Raw genomic sequence first — 17,999 nt, forward strand, 5'->3', positions numbered from 1 at the left:
GGGAGTTTAGAAGAGCGGGATGCTAGCAAAGTAGCAGCAGTCAACGTCCATGCCTGTGGTCTGTGCTGCCGACGATGGCCGTGTTGAGTTAGGTCTGTGTTGCCGCCTGAGGCCATGTGGATGGATGTCCGTGGTCCCTGCTGCAGCAGCAAGCAGGTGGAAGTCCACATCCATGTTGCCTGCTGGATGTCATGGGCAAGGAAGCTTCTTCTGCAGTGGTATCAGTGACTCCAGACTTATAACTGAGAACGAGAGGCATTGGAGGCTTCTGTGACAACCTCTCCCCACCAAACAGACATGCAAGCACAGACACAGACACACACGCACACACACACAGAGGCACACACACACACACACACACACACACACACACACACACACACACACACACAGGCACACACACACAGAGACATACACACACAGAAAAACAGTCTAGACAGGAAATTATTGGCTTCTAGTGGGGGATGGTAGTGAGGACTCAGTCATCTGTAAGGGGTTGATCACTGGGAGGTTGACCAGGCTCCAGTGAGTTAGGGACAACACACAAATTAGCCTTGGTGTATTCTTTCTTTTTCTTCTTTCCTTCCTTCCTTTGTTCCTTAGTTTCTTCCTTCCTTCCTTCCTTCCTTCCTTCCTTTCTTTCTTTCCTTCTTTCTTTTGTCATTCTTTTTGTCATTCTTTGAGGAGGGCAGACTTAGAAGGAATGGAAAGCAAGTGTGATCAGGGTATGTTGTATAAAATTCTCAAAGAATCAATAAAAGTATTATGTCAAAAAATAAAAAATAAAAAAGGCCAGAGCTAGGTGTGGTGGCATATGCCTGTAATCCTAACACTTGGGAAGCAGAGGCAGGCAGATCTCTGTGAGTTCGAGGCCAGCCTGGTCTACAAAGCAAATCCAGGACAGCCAAGGCTACACAGAGAAACCCTGTCTTTAAAAACAAAAACAGAAGCAAACAAAAAGAAAGAAAAAGAGAAAGAAAGAAAGAAAAAGGCTACACTCGATGAGGTATCAGAGGGAAGAGGAGACTAACAGGAACTGGGCTAGAGCCAAGAATCTAGCTGTGTTCTCTCTGTGTCCTGAAAACGTGTTATGATTGTGTGGAGAATTCAAAATAATTGAAGATAAAATTAAGCTCAATAGGCAGGCATAAGAAAACCATTCATGCAGAATGAGAGGTGGATTGGTGAGAAGCCATTCTCACATTTGGCTGGGGAAGCAGGGTACACATTGTCCTGTGTGCCCACAGATCTCCTGGATGATCTGTGCTGGTGTGAATGAGAACGGCCCCTCAGGCTCATGTGTTTGTACACTTGTCCATAGTTGGAACTGTTTGGGAAGGATTAGGAGGTGTGGCCTTACTGGAGGAGGTGTGTCATTGTGGGTGGGGCTTTGATGTTTCAAGAGATCATACCATTCCCAGTCTCTCTCTCTCTCTCTCTCTCTCTCTCTCTCTCTCTCTCATTCCCTCTCTCTCCTCCCCTTTCTCCCCTCCCTCCCTCCCCCCTCTCTCTCCCTCTCCTCTCTCTCTCTCTCTCCTCCCCTTTCTCCCTTCCCTCCCTCCCTCCCTCTCTCTCTCTCTCCCTCTCCCCCTCCTCTCTGTACCACTCTTTCTGTCTCTCTCTTGCTCTCATTCTCTTGCACACACACACACACTCTCTCTGCCTTCTACTTGTGGAACAAGGAAGAAGTGTTTAACTGTACCTGCTGCCATGCCTTCACTTGGCCATTGCAGACTAACCCTCTGCAACCCATAAGCTCTAGTAAACACTTTGTTTTATAAGTTGCCTTGGTCATGGTATTCTATCACAGTGACAGGAGAGCAACTAAGACAGGCTGAAAGTGAGGCAAGAAGCCCTGAAGAGATATATAAAATTGCTGAACATGAGGAAATATTTCTAACCAAGACTAGCTGTCCTGAAGCTTCAGGAGACATGTCATAACAAATGACTAGGTCAAACAAATAATTTTTACCTGATGGAAAAATGACACAGTCAGCATCAGCGCATGAAGCAGAGACTTGGAATACAAAAGCCACAAGCAAGTCTTGTTCTTAACATGCTGAAAACATGGACACACTGACAGAAGAGAACATGGGACTCAGCAGGGAACTCGGAGGGTCACAGAGAGGCATCAACCATGAGAAGCTGCCATCAGACTGGGGAGCAGCTGAACTCATGAGGTGAATTCTGGGCACTCATCAGACTGGCAGGGCCAATTCTACAAGTCCTTAGTGGGCAAGTCCATGAGTGGGCAACTTTTCTGTACTCTAGAAAAGAGATCGAGAGCTGATTGTCCCATATAAAGTCATATCGTTTTTATAGCATAAACTAGAGTTCTTTGTAGTATCCATTAAGTATTCTATATTTAGGTTAAGCTTTTCTTAAGAGGGAGAACAGGCTGTGCATGGTGGCACATGCTGTGATCCCATCATTTGAGAGGTGAAGGAAAAAGAATCAATCTAGAATTGGGAGCTAGCATGGTCTAAATAAAAAGATGTGGTGGGGTGTTGGAGAAAGAGCTGGGTGGTAGAGCGCGTTCCTCTCAATAGTGAGGCTCCAGAGACAACCTGAAGAAAAATCTATTCAAAAAGCAGTATGCCCTGTGATCCAACATGAGTAGAATGGATTCTGTGTTGGAAGGAAACAAATTAAGTATGTACATGCGCACAAGTGTGTGTGTGTGTGTGTGTGTGTGTGTGTGTGTGTGTGTTCTACCACCAACAGTGGATTGGCTCCAGAATGTGTTAGTAACTAATAAACAGTTTTCCTCAAGAACACTCAGTGTGATTTTCCACTCTTAGGGTGAGATGGAAGTGGAAGAAATGGTGTGGGCAGGTGCCTCGCTCCTTGGCACAAGCGACCTCCTTCTGGATAGAGTAAACGTTTTCGGATCTCAGAAGAACATTTTTCCAGCTCCGTCCTGCTGTTCACGATGCAGTAGCCACAGACATGACTCACCTTGAAGCTGACCGGGTTGGTAATGTTCCCTCTGTGACTTGCTCAAGTCTAGACAGTCAACAAAACAGTCCATCTGGCCCTGAGGTGCAGTGGTTGCCAGGCTCTGTGGGGCACACACGGCCCATAGCCAACTTGAAATGCCAACATGTCATCCCCAAGTGCTATCTTGGGAGAGATGCGCTGTGCACCACTGGGTTGTGTTCCATGGCAACAGTCAACAACTTCCAGAACACCTACGATGGCAAAGGCGGCGCGATCGATATCCTGAACATTTATTATGTTTGTTTTCAATGTAATGCTGTTTTTTAAGATGTTATTCATTCTTTGAGAATTTTGTAAGGTGCATTTTGAGCATATTCTCCCCAAATCCTTCCCCAGCTCCTCACAGATCCACCTTCACCGCTTCCTCATTTACTCTCAGCTCTCAATGCCCTCTCTCTTCTTAAAAAAAAAAAATCATGATCTACCAAGCTGCACATATTCTCTTAAATGTGCGGCGATCCCCTGGAGCATGGTTGATCTATCAGGGGCTAGTGACACCCTGAAAGAAAGCTGACTCTCCCTCCCCAGAGGCCACCAAGTGTCCATAGATCCCCAGCTGGGGTGAGAGCTCCAAGCTCCTTACTTTCAACTGGCCTGATCTTGTGCAGACAACCGCAACTGCTATGCATTCGTGGGGGGTTGGGGGTGGGTCCCATCAGGAAGATGTATTCATTCCATCCCATCCAGAAGAAGTCGTTAGTCCTCCCTGACCGCTGACTCTTGCACTCCTTCCACCTCCCTCTTTCAGGATGGTCCCTGAGCTGGGAGAGATGAGGGGGACGGCAGCGTAAAGCGTTTAACGGGAAGGTCCAATGATGAACCTTTGCTGATGCTAATAGCAAAGCAAATAGCATAAACTCCCTGGGGCATACACAGTCGACCGTCACAGGCGTCCGCACTGGCTCGGGCTGCTTCTGACTGATGGAAGAGCCTGGAATTCCGTGCAGCTATTTAGAAGGATGAATTGAAGGGTATCGTGCAGTGGATTTAAAAGGATTGTCTCAAGGAGTTGCCAGTTAGCAAAGCAGAGCAGACCTAAGATGGCAAAAAGCACGTTTGCTGGCTGTGTTTCTACAGTATCGTGACCCCCCCCCCAGTACCCCCTTCTCTCTCTGTGAACACTGGCGCATGGTGCCATAAGCCTCAGAAGAATAAATCAGAGCTCGCTTGGCCCAAGGATGAGCTGGGTGGGAAGGAGAAAAAGGAGCCAAACAAAATAGGAAAACAGAACCAAAGAAGCGGCCAAGAAAGCAAACCATGCATATGTTAACCCATTTGGCATTTGCCTGAAATCTATGGATGCATTTAGTTTACTTATGTTGCTTAGAAGTCCACTTTTTAGCCAAGGCCTCCTCTGGACAGTGGCTTAGAGTCTCTTCCTGTACAGCAAGTCATTCCAGTTGAAAGTGGTGCTTTGGTTTGAAATGGTCCCAGCATTCCTTGGCTGGTAACTCAATGCCCAGTGTGACTATGTTGTGAGGTGGGGCTTCCAGAACAGTCTATCAGATGACAGTAGTTGTCCTCTCAGGAGTGGATTCATGCCACCATAAGGCCTGGGCAAACAGGGATGCGCTTACACTCTCTGCTCTTTGCCTTACGCCATTTAGGGTACAGCAAGAAGCTGGGCTCCATCTTGGGCTTCCCAGGGCCAGAACTGCAAGAACAAAAACTTCTGTTCATTAGAAAGTATTGGCTATGGAGGATTCTGTTGAGCCAGCACAACATAGAGCAGACAGTCACCAGTAAACCATGCACTGTGGCAAAGCCGTGTGCCAAGCTTGCACTCCCATTGCTCTGTGTTTGTTGTATTGCCTGGGGAAATGGGGTGTGATAGTGTGAGGCTCTACACGACCCTCCCTTTAGCTGGCGGCCATGGGATGGGACCTCAGCTCCTTCACACGATAATGGCTGGGTCCTGAGAGGGAGCACTCCAAGAGACGGAGGTTGGAGGATCATCTGTACCAGATTCTATCATTCTCAGGGCTGGCTCAGACTCATGGGGGAGGAGAAACAGAACTGACCTTTGGACGAGGAAACAGTAAGAGTGCACAGGGTAGGAGAGACTGTGATGCTGTCTGGAACTCACTACAGCCCTCTGGGTCCACACAAGCCCTCTGCACACCATGAACTTATTGAGCCTGGGAGGCGGAGGAAATAGTAGTGAGCCTCCGGTCCAAACATCTCATCTGGTAATGGGGAAATAAGGGCTCAAGAGGAGAAGGGGATGTGTCCCCCATCACACAGAGGCAGAGAACAAATGCCAGTGGAGTCTACAGACAAAAGCCTTTGCCATGCATGCTTTTTCTACTAGTCCTTGATTGCTAAGGCAAGCAAGTTTCCCGATCTTTGCCTGGACTACACAGTTCTATTCATCCATCCAACATTCATTCAGTCATTTTTCCATTCACCCACCTACCTACCTACCCATTATCCATTTGTTCCTTCACCCAGTCACCCACCTATCTGTCGTAGTTGCTGTTTTATTGCTGTGAAGAGACACCGTGACCAAGGCAACTCCTATAAGAGAGAGCACTCAAAGTGAGGCTGGCTTACAGTTTCAGAGGTTTGGTCCATTATCATTATGTCAAGAAGCATGGCGGCGTGCAGGAAACATGGTGCTAAAGTAAAGTTGAGAGCTATATCCTGATCCATAGGTGCACGCGCATGCGCGCGCACACACACACACACAGAGACAGAGACAGAGAAGAGACAGAGACAGAGAAGAGACAGAGACAGAGAGGAGAGAGGGGGGTAAGGGAGGGGGTAAGGGAGGGAGGGAGGGAGGGAGGGAGAGAGAGAGAGAGAGAGAGAGAGAGAGGGACAGAGAGGAGAGAGAGAGAGAGAGAGAGAGAGAGAGAGAGAGAGAGAGAGAGAGGAGAGAGAGAGAGAGAGAGAGAGAGAGAGAAACGGCCTGGTGTGGGCTTTTGAAACCTCAAAGTCCACCCCTAGTGACACACTTCCTCCAAAAGGCCACACCTTCTAATCCTTCTCTAATAGTGCAACTCCTTAGTGACTGAGCTTTCCAATATATGGCCCATTTTGTTTTCTTTGTTTTTAGTTTTTGAAACAGTTTTTCTGTGCAGCCTTGGCTGTCCTGGGACTAACTCTGTAGACCAGACTGGCCTCAAACTCACAGAGATCTCCCTGGCTCTGCCTCCTGCCTCTGTCTCCCAAATGCTGGGGTTAAAGGCGCACATCATCACCTCCCAACCATATGGGCCCGTTTTATTCATTTATTTTTATTTTTATGTGCATTGGTGTTTTACCGGCATGTACGTCTGTGTGGGGATGTTAGATCCCTTGGAACTGGAGTTACAGACAGTTGTGAGCTGCCGTGTATGTGCTGGGACTTGAACCCAGGACCTTTGGAAGAACAGCTAGTGCTCTTAACCACTAAGCCATCTCTCCATTCCTTTCCATGCCTTTCCATCTGCCCTTACTTAGAGGCATGCATATTTATACACTTATACACATCTGCCCATCCATCCATTCGCCTACCCATTTATTTGCCTGTGATGATTTGTCTTCACTGTCATCTTGACTGGATTTAGAACTGACATGGAAACACACTTCCGGGTGTGCTCATAAGGTATTTCCATGAAGGTTTAACTAAGGAGAGAAGAGCCATCCCGAATGGGGGTGGGACCACCTCACAGGCTAGAAGGGTCCCAGACTGGACGAAAAGGAGGAATTGATCACTCCATAGCCTTTTGACTATATAATCAAGGGTGGAAAAGAGAACAAAGCTAAGCACCAGCATTCGTCACTCTCTGCTTCCTGACTGCAGACACAGTGTGACCAGCTGCTGCCTCATCTTCCTGGCACCATGCCTTCCCTCTGTGACAGACTGCGTCCTTAAGCTGTGAGTCAGGCAATTCCTCTCGCCTTGGTTTTGTCAGGTATTTTTGTCACCTGGATGAGAAACATAACTAATACACTGCCTCATCCATCCCTCTTGTACCCACCCACCGCCCGCCCACCGCCCCGCCTACATCCCCGAGCAGCGTGCTGGATATCAAGCACAGCTGCGGATGCCTGTCTCCTTGTGTTTCCTATATAAATCACTTCAGCCCTGTGTCTCAGTTCTCAGTTCCCAGAGGTAATCCCCCAGCCCTGAACCTTCAGTGACAGTCCTAAGAGCCTAGCCAGGTGGCCTGAGTAGCAGTACACCACAGCTGAACAGTAGATCTCAGCCATGTTCCCACTGATGGACAGGTGAAGAAGGAGCTGCCTTGGGGGAGAAAGATGCTCCCAAAGTTCTGAGCAAGCACCACACACGTTAGCATTTTCATGCCTCCCCAGTTCCAGTGACACCATTAAAAGCAATAACAACCAGAATCCAGCATCCCGGTGACGTCACTGTCACAGGAAAACACACGGCCCTGGGCACTGTAATAGTCCATTGCTTCATTTCTTTGTAACTAACCTCGGAAGCTGGCACCACTGTTATCCCTTTCTATAAATGACAATGCTGAGGGTCAGGAAGATTAAGAACGTTCCCTAAACTTGTGACGACTAGTCATGGGGTGCCCGCACAGGGTCAGCTGTGCACATACCTTTTTACACACGCCCATCTGTTTACTTAGGATCCAGCAAATGTGTAGACGGCCCACTCTACGCCCTTGAAGGAGCTTCCATCAACAGCAGAGGATGGAAAAGCAACAATGAATAATTAAATGTTGTGTGATGAAAGGCAGTGGGCACTCTGTAAAGATCGAGTAGACTCTATTGGATAGTGTGCAGTGTGCGGAAGGGTCACACCAAGATGGGGAGCAGATTTAAAAGAGGTGAAGGCTGGAGCCCAATGGGTATCTTGAAGCATGGTATCCAAGAAGAGGAATGTCAAGTGCAGAGGTCTGGAGGTGGGGATGCCTGGCGCACTGCCAAGGGAATCACAAGGTGGGCAGCGTGGTTATGTGAAGCGGGTGGAAGAGTCCAGGTGTTAACGTGAGGGGAGACACAGGGAGACTCTGCAGTGGAAACTAGAGACCTTGGTAAAGACTTAAGCTGTACTTCTGGTATAAGGCAGGATGGCTTGGGGAGGTTTTGAGACAAGGGATGTTGTGTCGTGCTCTCATATTTATAAGGATTTGGAGTCTTGGGGAAGGGCTGACTGCTGCGGGGAATCAGGGTGGAAGAGGACTGGCCAGGGTGGAAAGGTGGTTGAGAGAAGCAAGCAAGTTCAGATGCCTTGGGAAGACATAGCTGTGGGCTTTACTGATAGTCTAAGGCTGGGGTGGGAGTCTTGTGGGCAAGCTGGGAAAAGCAGGAAAGCTGAGAAGTGAGGAGGGCTACTTACATGCAAGTAGCAAGGCCACAGAGACAGGTAGAAACCCAACTGGAGGTGACAGCCAAGACCTGGGTATCTTGGAGTCTATATCATTAAGATCAATCCCTGCCCACCCCTCCAGGAGCTGGTCCTGAGCATCAGATCACGGAGCTTTGCTGGGAGAAGGGGACGTGGAGAGAAGAGACGGCTGGATGAGATGAGAGAAACTGCGGCTGCATGGACACAGCCGCTGGGAGCCGAGGGTGGAAGAGTGTTACCCACACATCTGTCCTGAGCCAGGTTCGGGGTGCAAGTAGACTCCAGCCAGGCGCACAGCGGGGAAGGAAGTGCAGCACACCCAAGCCGAAGCCCCAGCATTGCCAGTGGTCCTCTCAGCCAGAATTCCTTGTGGCTCTTCTGCCTGCAGCATGTTCCAAGAGGAGGCCAGCCCCTGTATGTGTGGCCTTGGTGCTCAGATAGGGGGACACACACGTGCTCCCAGAATAACATCCTGCCAGCATTCGGACGGCCCACCTTCTCATTAGTCCCCCAGGAAATAACCAAGCAACTGGCAAATATCCAATTCTCAGAGCAGGAGGTGGCGAGACGTGACGAGGGAGGAAAGTGCGCAGCGGGCCCTGCAGGCAGGAGCACTTGCTGGAGATGTCTATTTGTGGCTCTTCCGTCTAAAGTCTGAAGACGATAATGAATAGTTGTCCTTCCTGCTGCTGCATGTGTCTGCATGTTACAGACACGGGGATGCTACTGCCTCTTATTTTTTTTTTTTCAGAACTACAGGAATGCCTGAGGGAAAATAGGGGTGACTCGGAGTCTCAAGAAGCAGGAGACTCAGATCAGAGTCATTTGTCTCTGGGATGTGGGCTATATGCCACCAGGGGTGGGGAACTCACTACTCTCTGGTAGCTGTTTCTGTCAGCAGGCGAAGCAAACTTCTCCATCCGACAGGGCTCTTTATGAAACCTGCGCAGTTCTCTGAACGCAGGGTGCCTTGAGTGAGATTTACAGGGCTCCTGCCCTCGAGGGAGAGACTCACAGGAAACCACACAAGCAAAGGGAAAGGAATGATACCAGAGAAAGCCAACACAGGACAGAGACTAAAGGGTGCCTGGAGAGAGTAATGGGGCAGGCAGTGCTGTGACAGCTCATCTGAGAACTGACAGGCAGAACGCTAGGCATCCGAGCAGTGAGGATTACACTACAGACAGAGGAGTGAGGCTGCAGCGATGGGCTCGTGCCCACGGTCAGTATGTCTTCCCACTTCTCCCACTGCCCAGTACTGCCCTGAAGACCCACATTCCTGATGACTTTCCCTGGGGACAGCCCTACAGAGACCCCTTAAGAAAGAAAAAGCTTGTCCCTTCAAGGCCCTCACCAAGATTCCATCAAGCTGAAGAGTATCCCTAAAAGATGTGTTCACACCCCAGGACCCAGAAGTTATGATGTAAGCAGTCGCTTCTTTGAAGATGTGGTTACAAGGAAAGCTATACCTAGACTCATGAACCGCTAAGAGAAAACACCCCAAAATATCCAGAAGCTTCTATAGTGGCAAGGGTGCAAGGGAAGGAAAGACACATCATGGTACTGTGTCCATGCCAACTCCAACAGAGATCTCTCCTGAGGGAGTGACAGTGACCTGCCTGTCCCCAGTGTGTCCCAGGGGCTGGTTAAGGTGGTACCAGTGCAGGAAGTGAAGAAGATAGCCAAGGAAAGTTAGGCAGCCAGCCCTTCACATATGGCGGCTATTGCTGGCCATCTCTCATCAGAAAGAACACTAATAACCTTTTAAAAAATAACGTATTTATTTTTATTCTACTTGCATTAGTGTTTTGCCTGTATGCCTGCTTATGTGACAGTGTCGGATCTCATGGAACTGGAGTTGCAGACAATTGTGAGTTGCTGGGAATTGAACCTGGGTCCTCGTGAAGAGCAGTCAGTGCTCTTACCTGCTGAGCCACCTTTCCAGCCCCTTCACTAATAATCATAAACTGCCTTTCAAGGTGGTACTGAGAAAGCAGGGGGGAAAGATTCAACTCATCAGAGTATCTGGAAACCCCAAAAAAGATAATGTCAACCTTGCACTCCCTCCCACTTCAAATGATGCCCAGGTGCCACCAAGGGGACACTGCCTTGGTTCTTCAGTGACCGGCTGGGGTTTGGTGGTTTATTTGCAGTACTAGGGCTTGAACCCAGGACCTCTGACTCAGTTTGCAGGACCTCTGACTCAGTTTGCTTTCTATTGCTGTGAGAAAACACTGACCAAAAGCAACTGCCTTGGAAAGGAATTATCATCATCATCATCATCATCATCATCATTATCATTATCATCATCACTTGGCTTACATTTCTGCATCACAGTCTGTCTTAATGGGAGGGCCGGGCAGGAACCTAGAGGCAGGAGCTGAACCAGAAACCGTGGAGTCCTGCTGTCTACTGCCTGCTTTCTTACACAGTCCAGGTCTACTGGTTCAGTCATGGCACCACCCACAGGGGGCTGGGCCCTCCCACATCAGTCATGCCCCAGAGACTTGCCTATAGGTCAAAGTGATTGGAGGCGTTTTCTCAATTGATCTTCCCTCTTCCCAGATGACCCTAGTTGTGTCAAGCTGACAGAAAACTGGCCAGCACCGACTCACAGACCACAGTGTGTGTAGCAATGAGCCATATCCCTGCCTGCTTCCTCTTCCTCTTCCTCTTCATCCTTCTCCTCTTCCCCTCCTCCTCCTCCTCTTCCTCCTTCTTCTTCTTCCTCACAGGGTCTTTCAGTGTATCCCTGGCTGTCCTAAACTCTTTGTAGACCAAGCTAGCCTCGAACTTACAGAGATCCTCTTGTTTCCTGCTTCCTGGGTGCTGGGATTAAAGGCGTGCGTCACCATGCCAAGCCTTTTCTCTTTATTTTGAGACAGGGTTTCACTAAGTCTTCAGGCAAGTCTTGAACATGAGACCCTCTTCCCTACCTCAGCCTGCCCAGGAACTAAGACTACAAGCCCACACCACCAGACCCAGCAGGGGCTGGTTTCCAGTATCCCACTGTTCAGAATCCCGCCCTCCCACCTTGGTTATGTTTTCAAAATCGAACACTTTCCTGTAGCTGTGAATCACTTTTGAACAGCGCAGAATTGTTCCCCTATTAAGCTTCTGCTGTTAAATTAAACCCACAAAACCGTTCATTTCAAAACCAAGAGCTTTCTTCTGCAGAACACATTGATTAAAAATCTCCCCCTGAAAAGGCACTCATAATCTTATACCAGGAGCGAAATGCATACAAGTGCGTCGTGACAGGACAGTCACTGGCTCGACCGGGGAGCCTCACTTCCTGGTACAGTCAGTTCTAAGTGGGAGCTGCGGGGCCTCAGTTGAGAAGGGAGGGGCTTGTTCCCAGGAGGGCAGGCAGCCTACAGAAACCCCAGGTTCTGATTGGCCTCTTGGCTGAAAGGCCATGAAGACTCCTGTGAGATTCATTTTGTTATCTGATGATATTGAGCTGAGTTCCCTGCACACAACCATTCATCTGCACCATCCCGCCCTGGCTGGCCGGAAGTGCTCCACACTCCGCTTTACAGTTTGATTTTTGTTTATTGACGTTTTGGTTTTGCTTGGCAGTTTTGAGGGTCTTGTTATTATAAACCCGGCTAGCTTGGAACTCACTATGTAGCCCAGGTTGGCCTCAACTTTGTGGCAATCTTCTTGTCTCTGTCTCCTGAGGGCCAGGATTACTAGGCCCAGCTTTAACCTGTGTGTGAGCCTGCATGTGAGCCTGCGCGCGCGCGCGCGCTCGCGCGTGTGTGTGCGTGTGCGTGTGCGTGTGCGTGTGCGTGTGCGTGTGCGTGTGCGTGTGTGTGTGTGTGTGTGAGTCCATGTGTGGAGTCCAGAGGACAGCCTCAGGTGTTATCGCTCAATCTCCTTCCACCTCACTCTCTGAGACAAAGCCTCTTACTAACCTGAGATTCACCAATTGGGCTAGATTTGCTGGACAGGAAGTACCTATCTCTGCTTTCCCTGCTCTGAGCACTGGGATTGCAGGCACATGCCACAGCACCTCATTTTTACATGGGTGCTGGAGACTGAACTTGAGTCTTGAGCAGAGAGCACATTACTAAATGTGCCATCTCCCCAGACCCTTTGTTGTATGTTTTAGAATAGTGAAATGGGTGTTTGGGAGAGAGGTCTGAGCCACACAATGTGGAAGAGACCCAGAGGGGCAGGTGTATGCGGACTGGGGCAGAGGCAGGAGCAAATAAGCAGAGAGCCAAGGAAACACCAAGAACTGGAAAGGGTCTGGAACAGATTCCCTCGAGGAATCCAGGGGTCCCAGCCCGGCATGCACCTAAATTGCACATGCTAACCTTCAGAGCTGTGAGTGATGCCAGCTGTGTTCTATGAAGCTGCTCAGCTTGTGATCACCTGTTGGCATCCTTGGGGAGAGTCAGGTTTCATCTCCAGCCCTGAGGGAAAAAAAATAGCAAAGCCACACTAACAGAACCAGGGCTCTGCAAACATTGGCAGAAAGAGTGATGGGTGATTGGTCCAGCACAGACAAGCCAAGCATCTCTCAGCTGGCCCTTCCTCCCGTTAACACTGAAAAGTCCCACTCAACTGGCCCTCTCAGAAATCCCAGCCCTGCCCCATACCTGTCACACATGGGTCTCCTGGCTCAGCCTGGACACTGTGTGGCCTGAAGACTTTGGCCTCCCGGTGAATGTGCATGTGTGGGCTCCCACTGTGGGCAAAGGAGGATTAGAAACATAGAGGCTCACAGTAGGTATGCAGGTAGCAAGCACCAACGTTTCTCCTCCATCTTCCTAGCAAGCCATCACTAGCCTGTATCTTGCACCAAACACAGGATAGTTTTGCCTAAGGCCGATGTTTCTCCTGTGTGATTTTACTCCTCCCCACAGAGGCTGCTTGACACATGTATAGCCAAGTGTGTCTGAAGGATGTCACTCTCATGTAGATATTGGAGATATTCAGAAATTGAGGGGTGGGATGTCCTTTGCTGCACTGCACAACTAAAGTCCAGCTGGGCAGCAGGAATGGCTCTCCTGGAACACTCTGTTTGTGCCTGGAAATTAAACAGTCTAGAACCTTCCCAGTGTCTGGCACAGCTTTCTCTAGGCTGGCCATGTTGGCCCATAGATGCTTTTGAATCTGCGGCCTGAGGAAACCCAGGTCCAACACATTCTGTCTTTACTCAGGGAAGGACTAGGCTTGTGGCACCTAGGGGTGACAGCATGACCCAGGCTGCTGTCTACAGGGCCCAGCGGGGCTCCTGTTGGACCTCAGGCCATCTCTGCTGTCTATATCCTCATTTTTCAATAGTCCTTTGGTTCTGAGCTATGGGAAGAGAGGCCTGGTCCATGCTCATCGCATGGCCAAGTGTGTCAGTGGAAATACTCCAGAATGCTCCGCCGTAGAGTGGGTGTGTGGTTGGTTTTAGTGATGTGCGATGTTTCCTCCCGACCTCAAATCCTAACGTTTTCTACACACCCAACACAAAAGAGTCTCATTTGCCTCCGGCATGGTTTCAAGCTGTCCCCGGGATGGTCTTCGTCCTTTATCTAGAAGCTGATCCAGGCGTATATGGAAACACAGCTAGGGTACAGGGAAGTTGAGAAGCATCTAGAATGTTCTAGGCCAACATGGTGGATAACAGAGCTAACTCTGACATCTTCTGGAGTGTAAGTACGTTCAGCAAAGCAGAAAGAAAATCCTCTCACTGAGAATACTAGGATGTAGTGTGACGGCTAGTCCTCTGCGCCGATGTGAACTATCCTACAGTGACCAGGACAACTTAGAAGGCAAAGGAATGACCTGGAAGTAAATATTCCAAGAAGCCTGGGCGGTGGGGGCAGAGCTGTCCATATGAAGCTTTACCTTGACGCTGGGTCTGACCTTCCCGCCAACCACGGCCCTGGCACCCCCCTAACCTGTTCTACTTGAACCAACAGCAGCTGGCGTACGTATAGAACGAGATGACTGCCACACAGGCAGGACAGGCATCACCTGTGTGGCTCAGAAGGACACCCACCAAGCCCTTAACCATCCAGAAGGTCGGCAACACATCAGAGCCTTCCCCTGGTCTCTGTCCAGCTGCTCAGCAGGTCTTCACTGACTGTTCTGACCCCACCTGGGCCAACATCACCAAAGAGGCAGAGTCAGTCCTGGTCCAAGACTCCTAGAGCCATGGTGGCATCCCAGCCTGGATGGGGCTGTGGTTCAAGGCCACAGACCACAGAACAGAGTCTAAGACACAGCATTTTCTATGCCACTTCAAGGCCAAAGATGGAAGGGACTCTTATGGATCCAGATATGGCAGCTGGAGCCAGGGTCCAAAGCCAAGAACAACAAGGAAACCGACTGTGACCCCAGCTATCCTGACTTCTTCCTACACTTCCGAGGGGTGACCATGCAGGGGCCCCAGGCCTCACCAGGACTCACTCCGCCTCTGTTCTTCTCTTATGTCCTGTTGCAGGCTAGACGGTCTCCGCTCACTGAGAATTAAAAGACTATAAAATGGCCATGGCATTTTAGTAAAACAGCAACTGGAACTTCTAGAAATGACAAATCCAGACTGTGACAGAAACAAAGTGAGTGACGGAGCCACGGCGGTCTCCGTTCGATCAAGGTGCATGGGTTTGGCACACCAGCTGCTGGAATCAGCACCAGACGATGAGAGTTTGAGTGTTGCTTACCCATGTGGAGTTGGAAACAGGTGCTCCTGACTCCCTGGTGCATCTGTCTCTGACTCCATCATCTTGAGCACACAGCCTCTAAGACTACCATCAAGAGGCTTGATAGCCTCTCCTGAGTATCAGAGAGCCCAAGCATCTGCCAGAACCAGGCTCACAAGCCTGCATCTCACTCTATTCATCTCTATTGTATAGGACTTCACAGAGTGACATCAGATTGCAAAGGAGGCTGGGAAATGTAGTCCAGTGCAAACCCAGCAGGAAGAAAAGGGATTGGTGAGCATCTAGGTTGTCTGGGGGCATGGCAGCCGATGTAAGGAAAGGATCTAGCCAAAGCTAGCTGTGGCCTTTGCTTGCATATAACTCAACTCAAAACACTACTTATCACTATTTCAGTTACTCCTTCTGCTTCCTCCCTGCTATTTAACCCAAGCAGAAAGGACTATTCCCATTTTTTATATAAGGAAACTCCAGTTCAGAGAGAGGACATGGTTTACCCAAGAGCACATGGCTGTTAAGAGGCCTGGCTGGGGATGGGGCCCACCCTCCCCATCTTTTATCAGTGCCTCTCCCTCTAGACAGCAGTGAAGGAAAGGAAGAAATTGGGCAGTGCGCTTCATCCTCCTGTTTTCTTGGCTGAACTGAGGAACACTCACAAGTCCATCTCAGGGGTCAGGGAAGTGTTGGGAGTTGGTTCCGGCTTTAACACTGGCACCCCGGGGTGTCAGGGTTGCTAGTGGTCAGGGGCTGGGAGGCAAAGCAGCATGTCCAGTTCTGCCTGACCCGGAAGATTTAAGAGGTCACCATCAGTGTGTCTTCCATCGAGTATTTACACGATGTCACCTGCGTGTCCACAGACAAGGCTGGGGCAATGTTGCACAGAATGATTCTCAGTTCCTGGTCCTCAACGCCAACTGTGAACCAGGCCTTGGGCTTCACACACCTCCTGTCACTGCCTGCTCACTAGGATGGAGGAGGGGGCTTTTGGCGCTGTCTTTTAGCAAACTGTCGATGGTGACGAAGATGATGATAAAGATGGTGATGAGGAAGAGGAGGGAGAAGATAGCGATGCTGGTGTTGGACTGATGGTAGTGGTATGGTGATGTTGGTAGTGATGATGGTGCTAAGGATGGTGATGGTGTTGTGGCTGGTAATAGTGATGGTGGTGATAAAGATGACGATGTGGTGACGACTGTGGTGATAATGATGTGTTGCTGTTGGTGATGATGGTGATAATGGTGATGATGATGGTAATGGTGATGATGGTAGTGATGACAGTAAAGATAATGATGGTAGGGGTGGTGATGGTGATTGTGGTGGTAGTAGTGATAATGGCGACGATGGTGCTAAATGGTATCACGCAATATTTGATTGAGTGTCATATGTCTAGTTATACTTCAAGCTCTTTAGATGGATTCTCTTTTTAACTTTCACCAAAATGTCATGAATAACTGACTTCTTCTTGCTTCCATTTAAGAGACACAAGAACGTTGAGAACCAGGGTCCCATGTGGGGAAAGGATGCTTGCAGGGACCACACAGCAGAAGCTGGCCCAAGCATGGCGTCCAAACCAGCGTGCTAAACAGTGGGCCTCGAGCTCCCCAGCCTACAATCCCTCCACCCCCCCAGCTCCAAGCCTTGCACACAGAAGACAAACACAAGGAGGCCTATTGATTGGTACAGATAGAGAGAGCTCTTGGGTAGTGAATCCCCTTCCTGGGTTTTCAATCAATATGAAAGGCACGTTGGCGAGTGGAAGAATCTGGGCAACTGTTGGCTGATCTGAGGCCAGCGGGCCACACCTTGAAAGACTCATTTCTGGGGTGTCCTCCTTGTCTATTCTCCACCCAGCCAGGCCTCCTCAGAATCTGCTGCCCCATTGCCATCAAGACCCCCCCCCCCCCACTGAGAGAGGGAACCAGCATGCTGCCTGGGCTACACCTTCCATACAGCTGGTGAGGACCCTGTGGAATGGAAGGTGCTGCAGGCCCCTCCACCAGACTCATAAGGGAAGGAGACAGAGGCAGTGGGGGAAGGGTGGCTTTGATCCGTAGCCAAAAGAGTGGGGAGTGGGCAACACGTCTCTAGACAAGCTGTTCCTCACCAGCTGACTTTGGTAAAAGAAATAAAAATCACTAGCACCATCTGTTCCCAGAGCGGGGCTGGTGTGGGGCTGGGGGCTGCCCCCGGGCTCCTGTGGCTAGACCCAGTTTCAGAAGCTGAGACAGCTGCCCCTGGGTTATTTTGGGAAGCGGCTCAATTCCTAGGCACACACACCCGCCCCCCACCCCCTACCCCCCATGGCCTTCGAGGCATTTCCCCTCACTCTGAAACCCTGAAACCGTTTGCATGCCCCACCAGGGCTGCCGGCTCCTTCCTTTCTAACCCTGGCTGTCTTCCCATTCAGCCTACTATAATTATCCCACGTCCAACTTCATCCTCAACAGCAGTTGCGACTGGAGTCAGATGTCAGGTCCTGGAGGAGGAGGAAGAGGAGGAGGAGGAGGAAGAGGAGGAGAAGGAGGGTGCAGCCTCTGGACAGTGGAGCAAGCAAGGGAAGGGCTTTTCTCCTCACAGCCTCCTATGGGGCCCGCTTCCTCCATGCACCTGCAAGCATCCTCTCCCAAGATCCGGGGAGCCCCACTCCCTCAGGGGATGGCATGTTTCTGGCTGGATAGCATGAGGCCTCTTGAGCAGAGATGACCTCAGGCAGGCTTGGGGGTGTCAGATACTAGCCAAGGCAGGAGGGAGGCACAAGGGAGACTAGACCATGAACCAACAGCTCCCGCTGTGCCCAGAGGCTGGCCAGAGGGTTAGAGCAGCTTTCAAAGAGGAGATAAGGCAGGGAGGCCAGTGACCTAGACTTCAGGGTACAAGAAGAAGAGAAGGGTATGAGCACAAGTTTTGGTGCCCAGGTTGGGAAAGAATGGACCACGGATCTCAGGTTTGGGGGAATCATGACACTAGAAGGGTAGATCAAAGAGAACAAGACAGGGAAGCAGGGCCAGGGAGAGTAGGACCCG

Source organism: Acomys minous (genome assembly GCF_964271855.1).
Source record: "Acomys minous genome assembly, chromosome: 12".
NCBI classification, from domain to species: Eukaryota; Metazoa; Chordata; class Mammalia; order Rodentia; family Muridae; genus Acomys; species Acomys minous.